General features: G+C 39.7%; 1 long non-coding RNA gene across 2 annotated transcripts in view; it reads right to left on the minus strand.

Moving 5' to 3' along the window:
• Window positions 1-13,946, minus strand: part of LOC133096464 (uncharacterized) — a 196,216-nt gene that overhangs the window by 126,964 nt on the left and 55,306 nt on the right. For both annotated transcript variants that reach the window (XR_009701781.1, XR_009701782.1), the window contains exon 3: window positions 2,105-2,272. This is a non-coding gene — a long non-coding RNA (uncharacterized LOC133096464). The remainder of the gene's footprint in view (window positions 1-2,104; window positions 2,273-13,946) is intronic.

The following is a 13,946-nucleotide window of genomic DNA, read 5'->3' on the forward strand; positions in this document are numbered from 1 at the left end:
GAGTGGGGAGGTGGCTTCTCTCAGTCTCCAGTTAGAAAACAGCCAATCGCTAGATTTCATCTTGGGTTTAACATTTCTACAGAACACCTGATCTAGGATCACAGCATAGCCCTATTTAAAATTAGCACCGCTAATGATTTAATATTATGGTTCTCTTCAGATTATCTCTGACACTACTGAAAACGAGCCTGTCGTATAACTAGTAGGACTTTCCTCTTTCACTGGCGCATGAAAAGAAGCCACCTTATTCATTAAGATGGAATTTAGTGCAAGTCCATGTTTTGTTTTTGTTTTTAATTTTTATTTTAACATCTTTATTAGAGTATAATTGCTTTCCAATGGTGTGTCAGTTTCTGCTTTATAACAAAGTGAATCAGCTATACATATACATATGTCCCCATATCTCTTCCCTCTTGCATCTCCCTCCCTCCCACCCTCCCTACCCCACCCCTCTAGGTGGTCACAAAGCACCGAGCTGATCTCCCTGTGCTATGCGGCTGCTTCCCACTAGCTATCTATTTTACATTTGGTAGTGTATATATGTCCATGTCACTCTCTCACTTTGTCCCAGCTTCCCCTTCCCCCTCCCCGTATCCTCAAGTCCATTCTCTAGTAGGTCTGCATCTTTATTCCCATCTTGCCCCTAGGCTCTTCTGACCATTTTCTTTTTTTAGATTCCATATATATGTGTTAGCATACGGTATTTGTTTTTCTCTTTCTGACTTACTTCACTCTGTATGACAGTCTCTAGGTCCATCCACCTCACTACAAATAACTCAGTTTCGTTGTTTTTTATGGCTAAGTAATATTCCACTGTATATATGTGCCACATCTTCTTTATCCATTCATCTGTTGATGGACACTGGTTGCTTCCATGTCCTGGCTATTGTAAACAGAGCTGCAATGAACATTGTGGTACATGACTCTTTTTGAATTATGGTTTTCTCAGGGTGTATGCCCAGTAGTGAGATTGCTGGGTCGTATGGTAGTTCTATTTTTAGTTTTTTAAGGAACCTCCATACTGCTCTCCATAGTGGCTGTATCAACTTACATTCCCACCAACGGTGCAAGAGGGTTCTCTCTTCTCCACACCCTCTCCAGCATTTATTGTTTGTAGATTTTTTGATGACGGCCATTCTGACCGGTGTGAGACGATATCTCATTGTAGTTTTGATTAGTGCGAGTCCATGTTAAAGAAAGCCTGGGAGCGTTAGTGTTTCACAGAGGAAGAGAAATATTTATCATATCCTCATGGACACCCAAGTAGAAACCTATTTAAGAAGGATGAGAGTGAAGAGTTGGAGGAAAATCTTTAGCAAACCGAGGTTGTGTCTACTTGGTGGAAGAGTCCCTCACTCCCTTCCACATTTTCCCTCAAGCCACAGAGCATTACACTTCAGCAACCATCTAAGGGAGACTGAAACAACTAACACATAAGGAGAGATATAAATTTAAGAGTGAACATTGAAAGAAGAAACAAATGATTAATAGACTTCCCTGGTCCCCATACTGATATTCTGATAATAACAAACTCAGATACAGGCATGTGAGAAGATTATCTGCTTTTCCAAATAACTTCACAGCTAAATGAAATCACTTCAAGCAGTAACCTTCTATTCTGCTTTCCCAAATAAGCCAGCATTAATATATACAAACACTCCCATCAGAGAAAGAGCATCAAGAAGATACAGCACAATTGACACATATACACTATTAAATGTAAAACAGATAGCTAGTGGGAAGCAACCGCATAGCACAGGGAGATCAGCTCGGTGCTTTGTGACCACCTAGAGGGGTGGGATGGGGAGGGTGGGAGGGAGGGAGATGCAAGAGGGAAGAGATATGGGAATATATGTATATGTATAGCTGATTCACTTTGTTATACAGCAGAAATTAACACAACACTGTAAAGCAATTATACTCCAATAAAGATGTTAAAAAAAAAAAAGACACAGCACAAAACATACACATATCTTAATAGTGTGTTTTTCTATAATTAAGTATTAAGCATTTTTATTTACTTATCTTAAATGAAAAAAATGAAAACTGAGGTTTTCAATCTGACAGGGATTGCATCTGAGGATTAAAATGTCCAAGTACATACCTCTTAACTCATCTTTTAATTGCTGCATAAATGGTTGCCTAGGAAACGTCCCAACTGGATGAAGAGGCGCAAGCGAACTCTCGTTTCCAAGCTTGCAGGTATGACTCACTACCTTTGCTCCCACCAAGTAGGTCCTCCTGAGTTCTTAGAGGCAGATATTTTTGCAACCTGGATGACAATTTTAAAAAAGGAGAATTATTATTTATTTTGAATATACGTTTCTAACAGGAATAAAAGTTAAGGGCAAGTCCCTATTCACATCAAGTTTAAAAAAGAAGTGCGTATTCTCAAATATGCCTGTACAATTTATAGCAGGTAGTTATGGAGGGTTATTTTTATGGCAGTATGTTAACAACACAGTGATTAAACATTATAATAAGAGAGAACAGAGAAAACACTGGAACAGTAAGACCACAGAGACACCTGTCAAAGAAGAATCCGGTTACAGGGGTACGACCCCACAAACCACTGAGACCTAGCCCAAGTTCAGGTTCCCTGAGAATTCTTGCAACTTAGCTACACCTGTGCACAGAATGACACCGTGACATCATTAAATAGTGACAAGAAAACACAGCGCAGATCGTCACATGCCAACAGGTATGCAACCTGGGGCAAGGGCACTTCTGAAGGTTCTATTTTAACCACAGCAGATGCACTGAAGCAGGCTGAAGTAGTAGGTTCAGCCTGCAGGTTTCTGAGGAAGGACAGAACCTTATGTAATTACAGCGTATTAGGGCAGAAATGCTGAGAACAGCCTCAAGGCCGAGGCCAAGTCCAGGTGATACCCTGGGTTCTGACACTGCTTCTGGTGTCTCAGGACAGAGATGGACCAGGCCTGGAAGGAGAGCGTGGGGGACCAGGCCCAGGGCTGGAGACAGACGGGGCCCACCTCCCACTGGAAGGGTCTCGGCTCTCCTCCCTGAGCTCTTCCTCTAAAATCTTTTCACCTTCATCCTAACATAACCATCTTTTCTTTTATTGTGGTAAGAAAAATGTTCACTTAAATTTAAAAAGTTAAAACCGACTCTTCTGGAGGAAAAGCAACTGCTAATTCCCATCTCCACCCCCCAGCTATGCTTCTGTCTCAGAGCTGCTCCAGGTGGAGGGGCTGGGGAGGAAGGGGGCTAAGGAGGAGACAGACTGAACTCAAAGCTCTCATTTTTCCCCTGGATAGTTAAAATGCTCTACTAACTTCCACCCCTGCTGCTCCAGCCTCACACTGCAGCTAATCTAATCCCCTCCCCACACTGATGGGTGGGGTTGAAGATTCCCTCACCGACTCCCTATTGCCCTCAGGATAAAAATCCAAACTCTCCTCAGCTTAGGTTACAAAGCTCTTCACCAGCAGATCCCTGAAAACTCGAGGGCGCTCCACTGTGACCTTGAACCTATAAAAGAAAAACTGCCCCAAACCTGGTCTGGAACAGAACCAAATTGCCTACTGTAAAATTCACAACATCCTAGTGAAAAGACATCAACAGCATTCCAGGTAAAATGCTTTTTTCTGTGCAACTTTCTAATGAACTTTAAGAAGATTAAGGTTTGTTCTAGGGAACTCACTACCACCCACCCAGTTGACTGTCAACTATCAGAGTCTAAGGATTTATAACCAGACGTTCTTTTCAATGATGATTTAATCATTCTTCCTACCAAGAGTGACTCTCTGAATACACCTACCATGGGTCTCTTCCTTGCATTGCAAAACTGTAATAAAACGCTGGCACGTGCTCATAACTCAACTGTCTGAGAAGTTTTCTTTAACAAACACTAACCTCAAGCAGGTCCTAACACCCTGCAGTTTCCAGCATGTTCCTCAGTCTCTAGACTCTATAGGCCTTTGAATAGGCAGCAACCTCCCCCAGGAGCACCTCCAGAGCCTACATATCCCCTGGCTCTCACTCTCCTTCCTTTACCATAACCCCCGTCTTCTCCGCCATCTTCCAGCCTCCCAAACCTAGGTCATCTGTCAGTTTCTCCAGAACCATCTGCCATGAGTGTCTGGACTGCAGGCCTTCCCAGGCGCTTCTATAGCAGAGCTGTTACCACACTGCACTCTACTTATCTCCCTAGACTGGAAGCTTACTGAAGACAGTGCTGTGCCTTTTTATTTCTGTTATCTCCCACCTCATCACAGAGACTGGTTCAAAATGAGCACGTAATAAATGTTTGTTGAATGAATGAATGTAGGAGAGAGATGAAGCTGAAAAAAAATTTTTACTGCAAGAGGTATTCACTGTGCAGCTTCAAAACCGCCCCTGAGATGCAGTGTGGTTCTGGACCGAGGGGGGCTGGGCTCCACAAGGCAGCCCATGCAGCGCTCTCCAGCAGACCTGCTCAGAGCAGGCACGTAAGGACAGTAAGGACTGTCCCAAGTCCGCTGGAGCGCACAGACAGCTCAGCAGGAGGCGGTTCAAAGGCACAATTCCCCAAAGTTTCGCAACCAGAGGAAAACCACAGGGGATCTTAGAGGAGAAGCAAAATAAAAAGGGGGGCAATAGAAGATGGGTAACAGTTTCAAGGCACCCTCACAGATGGAATCTTCCTGGCATAGGAACACCAAAATTCAGTTTTTCGTGAAAATATGTTAAGTAGGGTTTTGAGATATAAAGACCTGCGGAAGCACCAGGAAAACTCAGGAGAAACTTTTGTTGTTGTTGTTGTTGTTTACTGCTGGTTGGCTTTTGGATGGGGCTGGGAGGACTTGTAAATGCCTAAGGGAAAGACAGCCTCTGTTCCATGCCCACCTCCCACAATACTCCATAGCTCTTTCCCCAACAACAAACCCCACCGAGGCCCGGGCACGGCATGGAGGACGAGGCAGAGGACGCCCAGGCACCCTGCCTCCTGTGTACCAATTATGAGATTTCCTCTTATCGAAGACAACTTCCATTCAGTACTAAATCGTTTTTGCAAGTGCGCGTGCAGAGTGGTGGAGTGGACGGCCGCCTCCTGTTTGCTGCTGGGGTTCTCACATGTCCCTGGCGGGACAAGGTAATGGAGTCAACGGGAGTGTAAACATAACCCTGTCCCCCCAGAAGCCACGGCTTCGCCCACGCAGCTCGGGAAAGTGCAGCACAGCGCAGGTGGCCCACACACACGTTCTCTGACTGCCTTCCTCAGAGTATACCAATTACCTATGGTGTGTCATGGATCTTCAACCTGGTAGAGTTTCCCCAAAATGGCTCAACATTTAATATCTTTTTGAAGAGCACTTCTAGTCCTTAGGAATCTGACCTGACGGTAACTGCAGGACACATACCTGCCAGATCTGAGCAGTAAAAATCTGCCTGACTCTGAGCATGAAGGACAGGAGAGCCTGCAGCTAACCAGAGAGGGGCTGGTTCGTGCAGCGAAAGGCAGCTGACGGGGCCTCCTGTCTCCAAAGCTCTGTAGAGTTTTCTTTACTTATTGCAGAAAAAAGAGCCAGCGTATATCCAAAGATCTTACATTTAACGGGCCTTTAACCGGCCTGAGAACAAATTAATTTTTTCTATTTCATTTTATAAAGCTCAGCCTTTCTCATTCTTGCACATCTATACTTAGAAAAAAGAATGAGTAATATTAAAACACAGTACCAGTACGCTGAACAGCACTCACACAACAGATAGAAAACGTATGCAGTACTGTCCTCCATTCCACACATATATGAAAGCTTCTAAAGAGACTTATTATAGAACACGCGGGAATTCCCCACATGAATCTAAGACTCTTTTGACTGACTGAAAGTAGAATTGAGGGGCCAGGGAAAGGACTTCCCCTGCCGTTGATTAAAAACATTATTCTGTTTTTGAGCTGTCATACCGAGTTGACCATGAAGTGAACAAAAGCCCCCTTAAAATGTACTTTTTGAACTTTCCCTTCTAGTACTGGATTCTAAGATGGACTTAAAGACAAAATCCTCTGACACACTCAAAACAATTTCTTAAGTTCACAATCGTAAGAAGAAGGAACATGAAGTTCTAATGTTCTGAAAACACACTTTAACCAGTCCACCTTAATGAAACGTGCGCACCTATGGATGAAATGAAGTGTCTGCAAATGTGGATTTGCAAAGTCAGTCATTTTTGCATCACAAACTTATTACAGGGTTTTTTTTGAAATAGTACGTTCCTCAAGAGCACATACAATGATGATTTGATGAACAATTTCTATATATCATTTCAAGAACATTCCTATTATATGCCAAAACAATAAAATATTCTTCTTTCATTCTTCTTTAGAAATGGACTTGAAGCGAAAATGTAAAGTCATTTGAGTTGAGTTCAAAAAACTAATCAGACAAAAAAAATCAAATTAATTGAGAATTTCACCCCACAAACAACACAACAAGCAATCTGTAATGTGAACTCCTAAGGTTCGAACGGAGTAGCCCACGTGGTACGAGGATGTAGCACACAGGATATGAAGATTTTTAAATAAAACCAATAAAGCAAATATACAAAGACTGGGAGAAACATAGTTACTAACTACTTCAAGTCCTCTTTAGGCCTAGGCAGTTTTTATTTATTCTTAAGGCTTTAAACACAAAGTACAAAAAATAGTACAAAAAATAATAGGCATGGTTTAAATATAACAGGGTCCAGACAGATAGGACAATTAACAAGTCTCTTAAATTGGGACTACACTCTGCTTACTGACTTGCTTCCAAAGAGTAGAGTATGCTAAGGGGTGGGGCAGGGAGAATACGTTTACAGTGGAGGAACCTTGCAAACACTACCCTGGCCAGGTGATCAAACACTACCCTGGCCAGGTGACCAAGGTCAGCATCATCAGGGGTTAGTCATGATGATGGCATGCTCCCTGCACACAATGTGATAAGAATGTCACTTCACCTCTGTGGTCTTCCTCTTAAAACCCCACAACCCCAGGCTAATAATCAGAAAAACATGAGAGATATCTGAACTGAGGAACGTTCTACAGAACATCTCACCAGTATTCCTCAAAACTGACGTCATCAAAAACAAGGAAAATCTAAGAAACTGTCACAGACCAGAGGAACTTAAGAAGACATGATGACAAGATGTAATATGATATCCTGGGTGGATCCTGGAACAGAAAAAGGGAATTACGGAAAAACTAGTGAAGTCTGAATAAAATGTGGATTTTAATTAGTTAATACTAATGTACCAATGTTTGTTCCTTAATTGTGACAAATATGATAAGGTAAGAGTTATCAACTGGGGTAACTGGGTGGGGGATGTATGGGAACTCTCTGTACTATCTTTGCAACTTTTCTAAAAGTATTCTAAATAAATAGTTTATTCAAACTTTTAAAAACTCCGTCCACGGCACCAATGCCTGGTGCTTCAGGTGGGTGCTGCAGCACTGGCTTGCACCAACAGGGACAAACACAGGCTAGGACCCCGGCCACTCTGTATGCTGACCGACTTCGGCCAATTTGGGAACCTAAGATGCCAGGGACCACAGATGGTGTGCATGTGAAACAGGAACAGACATCTCTGAGTGCCTAACACCCCCATTTGAAGTGAAAAACAGGCAATTTTATGCAAGAAAAAAAGACAAAGGCTAAATGGGTTGGCCTGGAGCCATCAGTGCTCTGTGAAAACACACGACAAACCAGCCTCTAGCCTTCACTTAGCAAGTACCACTGCCAGAATCCAAGCAGGTGTGAAAAAGAGTTATGCAGGCTTCCCTCCCATACCCTACAGGCTCTGTGTCCTATTTCCTTACCATAAAAAAGGTAAATCAGAGAAGGGGGGGGGGCACAGAATTCCTTTAAAGATTTGTAGGAGGAAGACCATTAAAAGACTTTTCTGGCCAAGGAGTACACAACTCTAGTTTCAAGAACCTGTCCAGCCAGGACACATGGTCCCGTGGGAGCCATGTTCTGCAGGGGGGAGGGGAGGCCCCTGAAGTGCTGCTCAACGTAGAAAGACACTGGTCTACAGAATAATCACGTGGCATGACTCCGTTTGCTGCGATGGATTTCCTTCATTGCCTTGAATTTTAATCGAAAAAGAAATCTGGGGATTTATCTTCTCTAACCAAAAAGTTCCAGAATCCATAAGCTGGATGAATATGCAGTACTCGTTAGGCCAGAAAATTAAAATACAAATGACTAAATTTTTTTCAGAAAACTAACACACTGTCAATCAAAATCGTAACAGTTCTAGAGGGAAAGTGACCAACTATTTAAAGTTTATCTGAAAGAGAAATGATGTAGAAATATCCCAGACAAATCTGAAAAATAGTAATAGTGCTGCTGCTGATGAAGAAGGGTGTTCTAACAGTTCTCGTAGTTAAGACAGTGTGGTATATATCTGGAATCAACAGACGGACCCATGGAAGAGTAACATGCCCGAAAATACAACAAATATTAAAAATTGGTTCATTTACTCAAATGTCTATCGCGGTATGGGCACTACTGATGGTTCCTTGACGGTGAAACAAAAAGGGCAAAGTCAGACCAAAAGGACAAAGTATGTGAATACGGCCAACCCCATGCGGTAAGTTAGATGTTTTTCTCACATCTTACATCTGAATCTATTCCAGATAAATGTTTAACTATATAACAGCCTGGCATTACAAGAATAAAACACAGGTGAATATTTATACATAATTTAGTGATGGGAAAGATGTAAGTTCAAGAATAATCATTGTGAACTGTGTTAACCTGAATGTCAACAGGGGCATGATTAAATAAATGGATGGTTACGTAGACCTTAAACTGTTGATTAAGGAATGTATTTATTAACATGCAAAATGTCCGTATTTAGTAAAAAGGTAAGGTATAAAAATTATGTGTGCAGTACAAATACCTAGATATAGATATTAAAGATGACATTGACAGGAAACACCTATTCTGCAAAGATGTCAAGACTCCTCAAATTAATCTATAAAGTCAATGCATGAACTCAGTCCAAGGAAGATTCTTCATGTAAGTCTAAAATGCATGTCAGACAAAAGGCAAAAAGTAGGGACAATTTTAAAGAAGAACAAGGAGAAGGGAGGATTTACCCTACCAGACAATAAGATACAATAAAGAAATAAAGATATCATAAAGAAAGTGTAGAACTGAAGCAAGAAAAAAACCCCAATAAAACAAAAAAGACCTATATAGATGGAAACTTGACGTGGCAAGATGGCACTGCACATCAGTGGAGAAAAGATGCACCATTGATAAATGCTGCTAGGAAAACTGGCTGTCCACGGGAAAATAAAATGAGCCAACTACACCTCACAATATACACACAACTCCATTTTAGATGGATTGCAGGTGAACCTGTGAAAAGCAAAACTTTAAAACTTTTAGTAGAAAACAGAGGAAAATATTTTTATATGACCTCAGCCTAAGGAAGAATTTTTCAAATAAGACACAAAGAAACAATGCGAAAAGGACTGATTAAATTTGACTGCATAAAAGGAAACTCCTATTCAACAAAAAACATTATTTAAAAAGTGAATGATCAAGCCCAAAACCAGGAGAAGATAACTGTACACATATAGACAGCAAAGAAGGGGTAAGAAAAATATATAAAGATTGTTTAAATTAATAAGAAAAGGAAACCAATAGGAAAAGGGGGCACATGACTGGCATATTATACACACTTCACTGAAGACGCTCAAGTAGTTAATAAACACATACATTCTCAATATCACTAGTAATCAACAAAATTTTTATTAAAACCACAGTGAGATACCATTTTATACCCATCAAACAACAAAATTAAAATCTGACAATGCCAAGTGTTTGTGAGGATACGGAGCAAGGGACAAGCACTGTAGAGAGCAGTTTCATTACAGTTACTCAGTTTGAAGTGGTGCACATTCTAGACCCAGGAATTTTCTGGTTATATACCCCAGATGAACTAAGTACATGCACTAAGGAGATACAAAAAAATGCTCACAGCCACATTTTTCAATAGTGAAAAAATTGCAAAACTTACAATGTCTGTTGATAGGAAAATGTATTTTAAAAAGATGACGTATTTATAAAACAGAATACTGTAAAAACAAATTAAATGAGTGACTACACCTATAGATATTAGCATGAGTAAATCTCAAAAACATAATATTGGACCAAAAAGGCAAGCTCTGATGATGCACATGATATGTACTAAGTGATGCTGAGATGTGCTGCTTAGGTCTCCCTTTAACGATGAAGGGCTTATTCCCCCAGCTACTGGGAGTGCTGCAGGCTGACAGCCCTCAGCTGAAAAGAGTCACCTTGTCAAAGTCAGGTCCCCTCTCCGGGGGCAGCCTATACCGAATAACTGGTCATAGTGAGGCTACAAATGCTCGGCTCCTCACCCCAATTTAGGACAATTCTGAAGGGCTATCCCACCTTCAGTGCTCCCTCTGGAATCGGCTAAGGCCTTTCCTGTGACTGCACTGCAGCCTAATTTCTCTCTCTCTGCCCAATCCCATGTCCTTCTCTCTCACAGGTGTTAATCCTAAAATCTCCTTAATAAACCTCCTGCCTGTTAATCTCCTTCTCAGAGTCTGCTTTCCTTGGAACTCTCCTTTCAACAGATACAATTTATATCTTGTTTGAAAACATGTACCACACAAATTTAAGAAGACTGAAATCATACCAAGTATTTGTTCTGACCACAATGGAACAAAACTAGAAATCAATAGCAGAAGAAAAACTGGAAAATTCACAAGCATGTGGAAATTAACACAGTCTTGAACAACCAACAGGTCATAGAAGAGATCAAAGGGGAAATTAGAAATATCTTGAGACAAACAAAAACAAAAACAAAAACACAATGTACTGAAATTTATGGGATATAATAAAATCAATACTAAGAGGGAAGTTTATAGTGGTAAACACCTACATTAGAAAAGAATAAAGATCCCATATAAACAAGCTAAACTTATACCTATACCTCAGGGAACTAGAAAAACAAGAACAAACTAAGCCCAAAGTTGGCAGAAGGAAGGAAATAATAAAGATTAGAGCAGAAATAAACAAAATAGAGAGCAGAAAATCAATAGGAAACAATTAACGAAAGAGTTGGCTTTTTGAAAAAAATCAGCAAAACTGACAAAACATTTAGCTAGACTAAGAAAAAAAGAAAACTCAAATAAATAAAATCAGAAATGAAAGAGGAAACATAACAACTGATGCAGCAGAAACAAAAAGGACTGTAAGAGACTGCAATGAATAATTATATATCAACAAACTGGATAACACAGAAGAAACAGAAAAATTCCTAGAAACCTACAGCCCACCAAGACCAAATCATGAAGAAGACCAAATCTGAATAGTGTTAAGGAGGCTGAATCAGTAGTCAAAAACTTCCCAACAAAGAAAAGCCCAGGACCAATGGTCACTGGTGAATTCTATCAAATAGTTAAAGAAGTATTAAAGCTAATTCTTCTCAAACTGGTACTGGCATAAAGACAGACACGTTGACCAATGGAACAGAAGAAAGAACCCAGAAATAAATCCACGCATATAGGTCAGTAGATCTTCAATAAGGGTGCCAAGAATACACAAAAGGGAAAAGACAATCTCTTCAATAAATGATTTTGGGAAAACTGGATATCCACATGCAAAAGAATGAAATTGGACCCTTATCTTATGCTATATACAAAAGTCGACTCAAAATGGATTAGACTTAAACATTAAGACCCAAAACTGTAAAACTCCTAGGAGAAAACATAGGGGAAAAGCTTCATGACACTGGTCTTGCAACAAAACCAAAAATAGACAAATATCTGTACATTAAACTAAAAAGCTTTTGCACAGCAAACAATCTAACAGAGTGAAAAGGAGTATCTACAGTTTGAGGGAAAATATTTACAGACCACATATCTGATAAAGGGTTAATATCCATGATATTTAAGGACTGCTACAACTCAATAGCATAAATAAATAGATACACAAATAGATAAATAAATAAGTTAAATGATTAAAAATGTGCAAAGGACTTGAATAGGCTTTTCCCCAAAGAAGACATACACATGGCCAACAGGTATATGAAAAGATGCTCAACATCACTAATCTTCAGGGAAATGCAAATGCACAATGAGATGTCACCTTACACCTGTCAGAATAGCTATTATTAAAAACACACACACACACCCACACCCCCCCAAAAAAAGCAAGTGTTGGTAAGGATGTGAAGAAATTGGAACCCTCGTGCACTGTTGCTGGGAATGTAAAATGGTGCAGCTGGTATGGAAAACAGTATGGAGGTTCCTTAAAATATTAAAAATAGAACTACCATATGATCCAGCAATTCCACATCTGGATATTTATCCAAAACAACTGAAATCAGGATCTCAAAGAGATATTTGCACTCCCATATTTACTGCAGCTAACAGGTGGAAACAACCTAAATGTCCATTGATGGATGAAGGGATAAAGAAAATGTGTAATAAAATATTAATCAACCCTAAAAAAGAAGGAAATCCTGTCATATGGGACAACATGGATGGACCTTGCGGACATTATGCTAAGTGAAATAAGCCAGTCACAGAAAGACAAATACTGCATGATTTCCATTTGTATGCAGTACCTAAGGTATGCAAACTCATAGAAGTTCCAAGTAGGATGATGGTTGTCAGGGGAAATGGGAGTTGCTGTTTTAGTGTGTATAGTTTCAGTTGTGCAAGATGAAAAAGTTCTAGAGCTCTGCTGGACAACACAGTTACAGTTAGTAATGTACTGAACACTTAAGAAATTTGTTAAGAGTGTAAAAAAAAAAAACAGGTACCACAATTCTATCTACGTTTAGGAATACATCCATATGTAATAAAAGCGTAAAAACATTCAAGAGAATGATAAACACCAAATTCAGGGTAGTTACCTCTGTAAGGTAGAAAAGGAGACAGGCTTAGGAAGAACACACATAGTGTTCTACTATTTACATAACACTTTAATTATATACTATTCCTTATGCTTTTTTTATATGCTTGAAATATTCCATTATTTTTAAAAGTAACTTTAAAGGAACAGCTTGCCCCTCTATCAGCTATTCTCTACCTTCTTTTTACCAAAATAAAGAAGAGAGATGACATTCATGTGGACAAGAGTTTATCACCGGGTGTTCCCACATTTTGAAACAAGATCACATTTCATGGTGAAAGCAAAGAAAGCAGAGCTACAGAGTTCTTTTTTCTTTTATATTCTTTCTTTTTAAAATGTTGCAATCTCAAAGTATTTAACATGTTTTTAACTCGTTAGAGTGTACCAGGAAGATCGTTTGAAATTGGCTGCCACACAGATAAAGTGCATCATTTTCTACAGTATTTCCACTTCTCTTTCTCCTGTTCAAGAAACTATCGGATTCAAATGAGAGAGAAATTATAAGGCTAACTTTGCTTTTGTCACATTTCAAACACAGCAGCACAATAATTTGAACCTGGGCAGTCTGACTCTGAACTCGGACAGTGTTTACTACCAGGAACAAACCCCAGAGAAAACTTCTAAAAGTAGGATTCAGAGTAAAAGGAGATGCCTATGGATCATTAATTCAGAACATTTTCCAATACAAAAAGTGTTAAAAGTATAATTACAGTTATGTAAAACACAACATGCTCATGATTTTTGTATTTATAATAAAAAATACTAGCAAAATAAAGGGATTACCTGGATAATTTAAATCAAAGAACACATTCACATGAAACAGTCACATAGCTGAGATGAAATGATTTCCCTAAATTTATCAGAAAAATTCCACAACTGCCAGTGTCACTGTATTTGTATAGCTCTGATCTTGTCAATTGTAAAGATTTCACTGTATATTAAAATTAGTTCCACGTCCCTAGGGTTGGTTCACAGAACAATGTTCTTCCTTGTCCCCCACCCAACTTTCTGAGCTATGTATGACAGCAAAACATCAAAGAACTCAGAAACTCAAACAAAAGG

This window comes from Eubalaena glacialis, chromosome 8 (genome assembly GCF_028564815.1).
Source record: "Eubalaena glacialis isolate mEubGla1 chromosome 8, mEubGla1.1.hap2.+ XY, whole genome shotgun sequence".
Lineage (NCBI taxonomy): Eukaryota > Metazoa > Chordata > Mammalia > Artiodactyla > Balaenidae > Eubalaena > Eubalaena glacialis.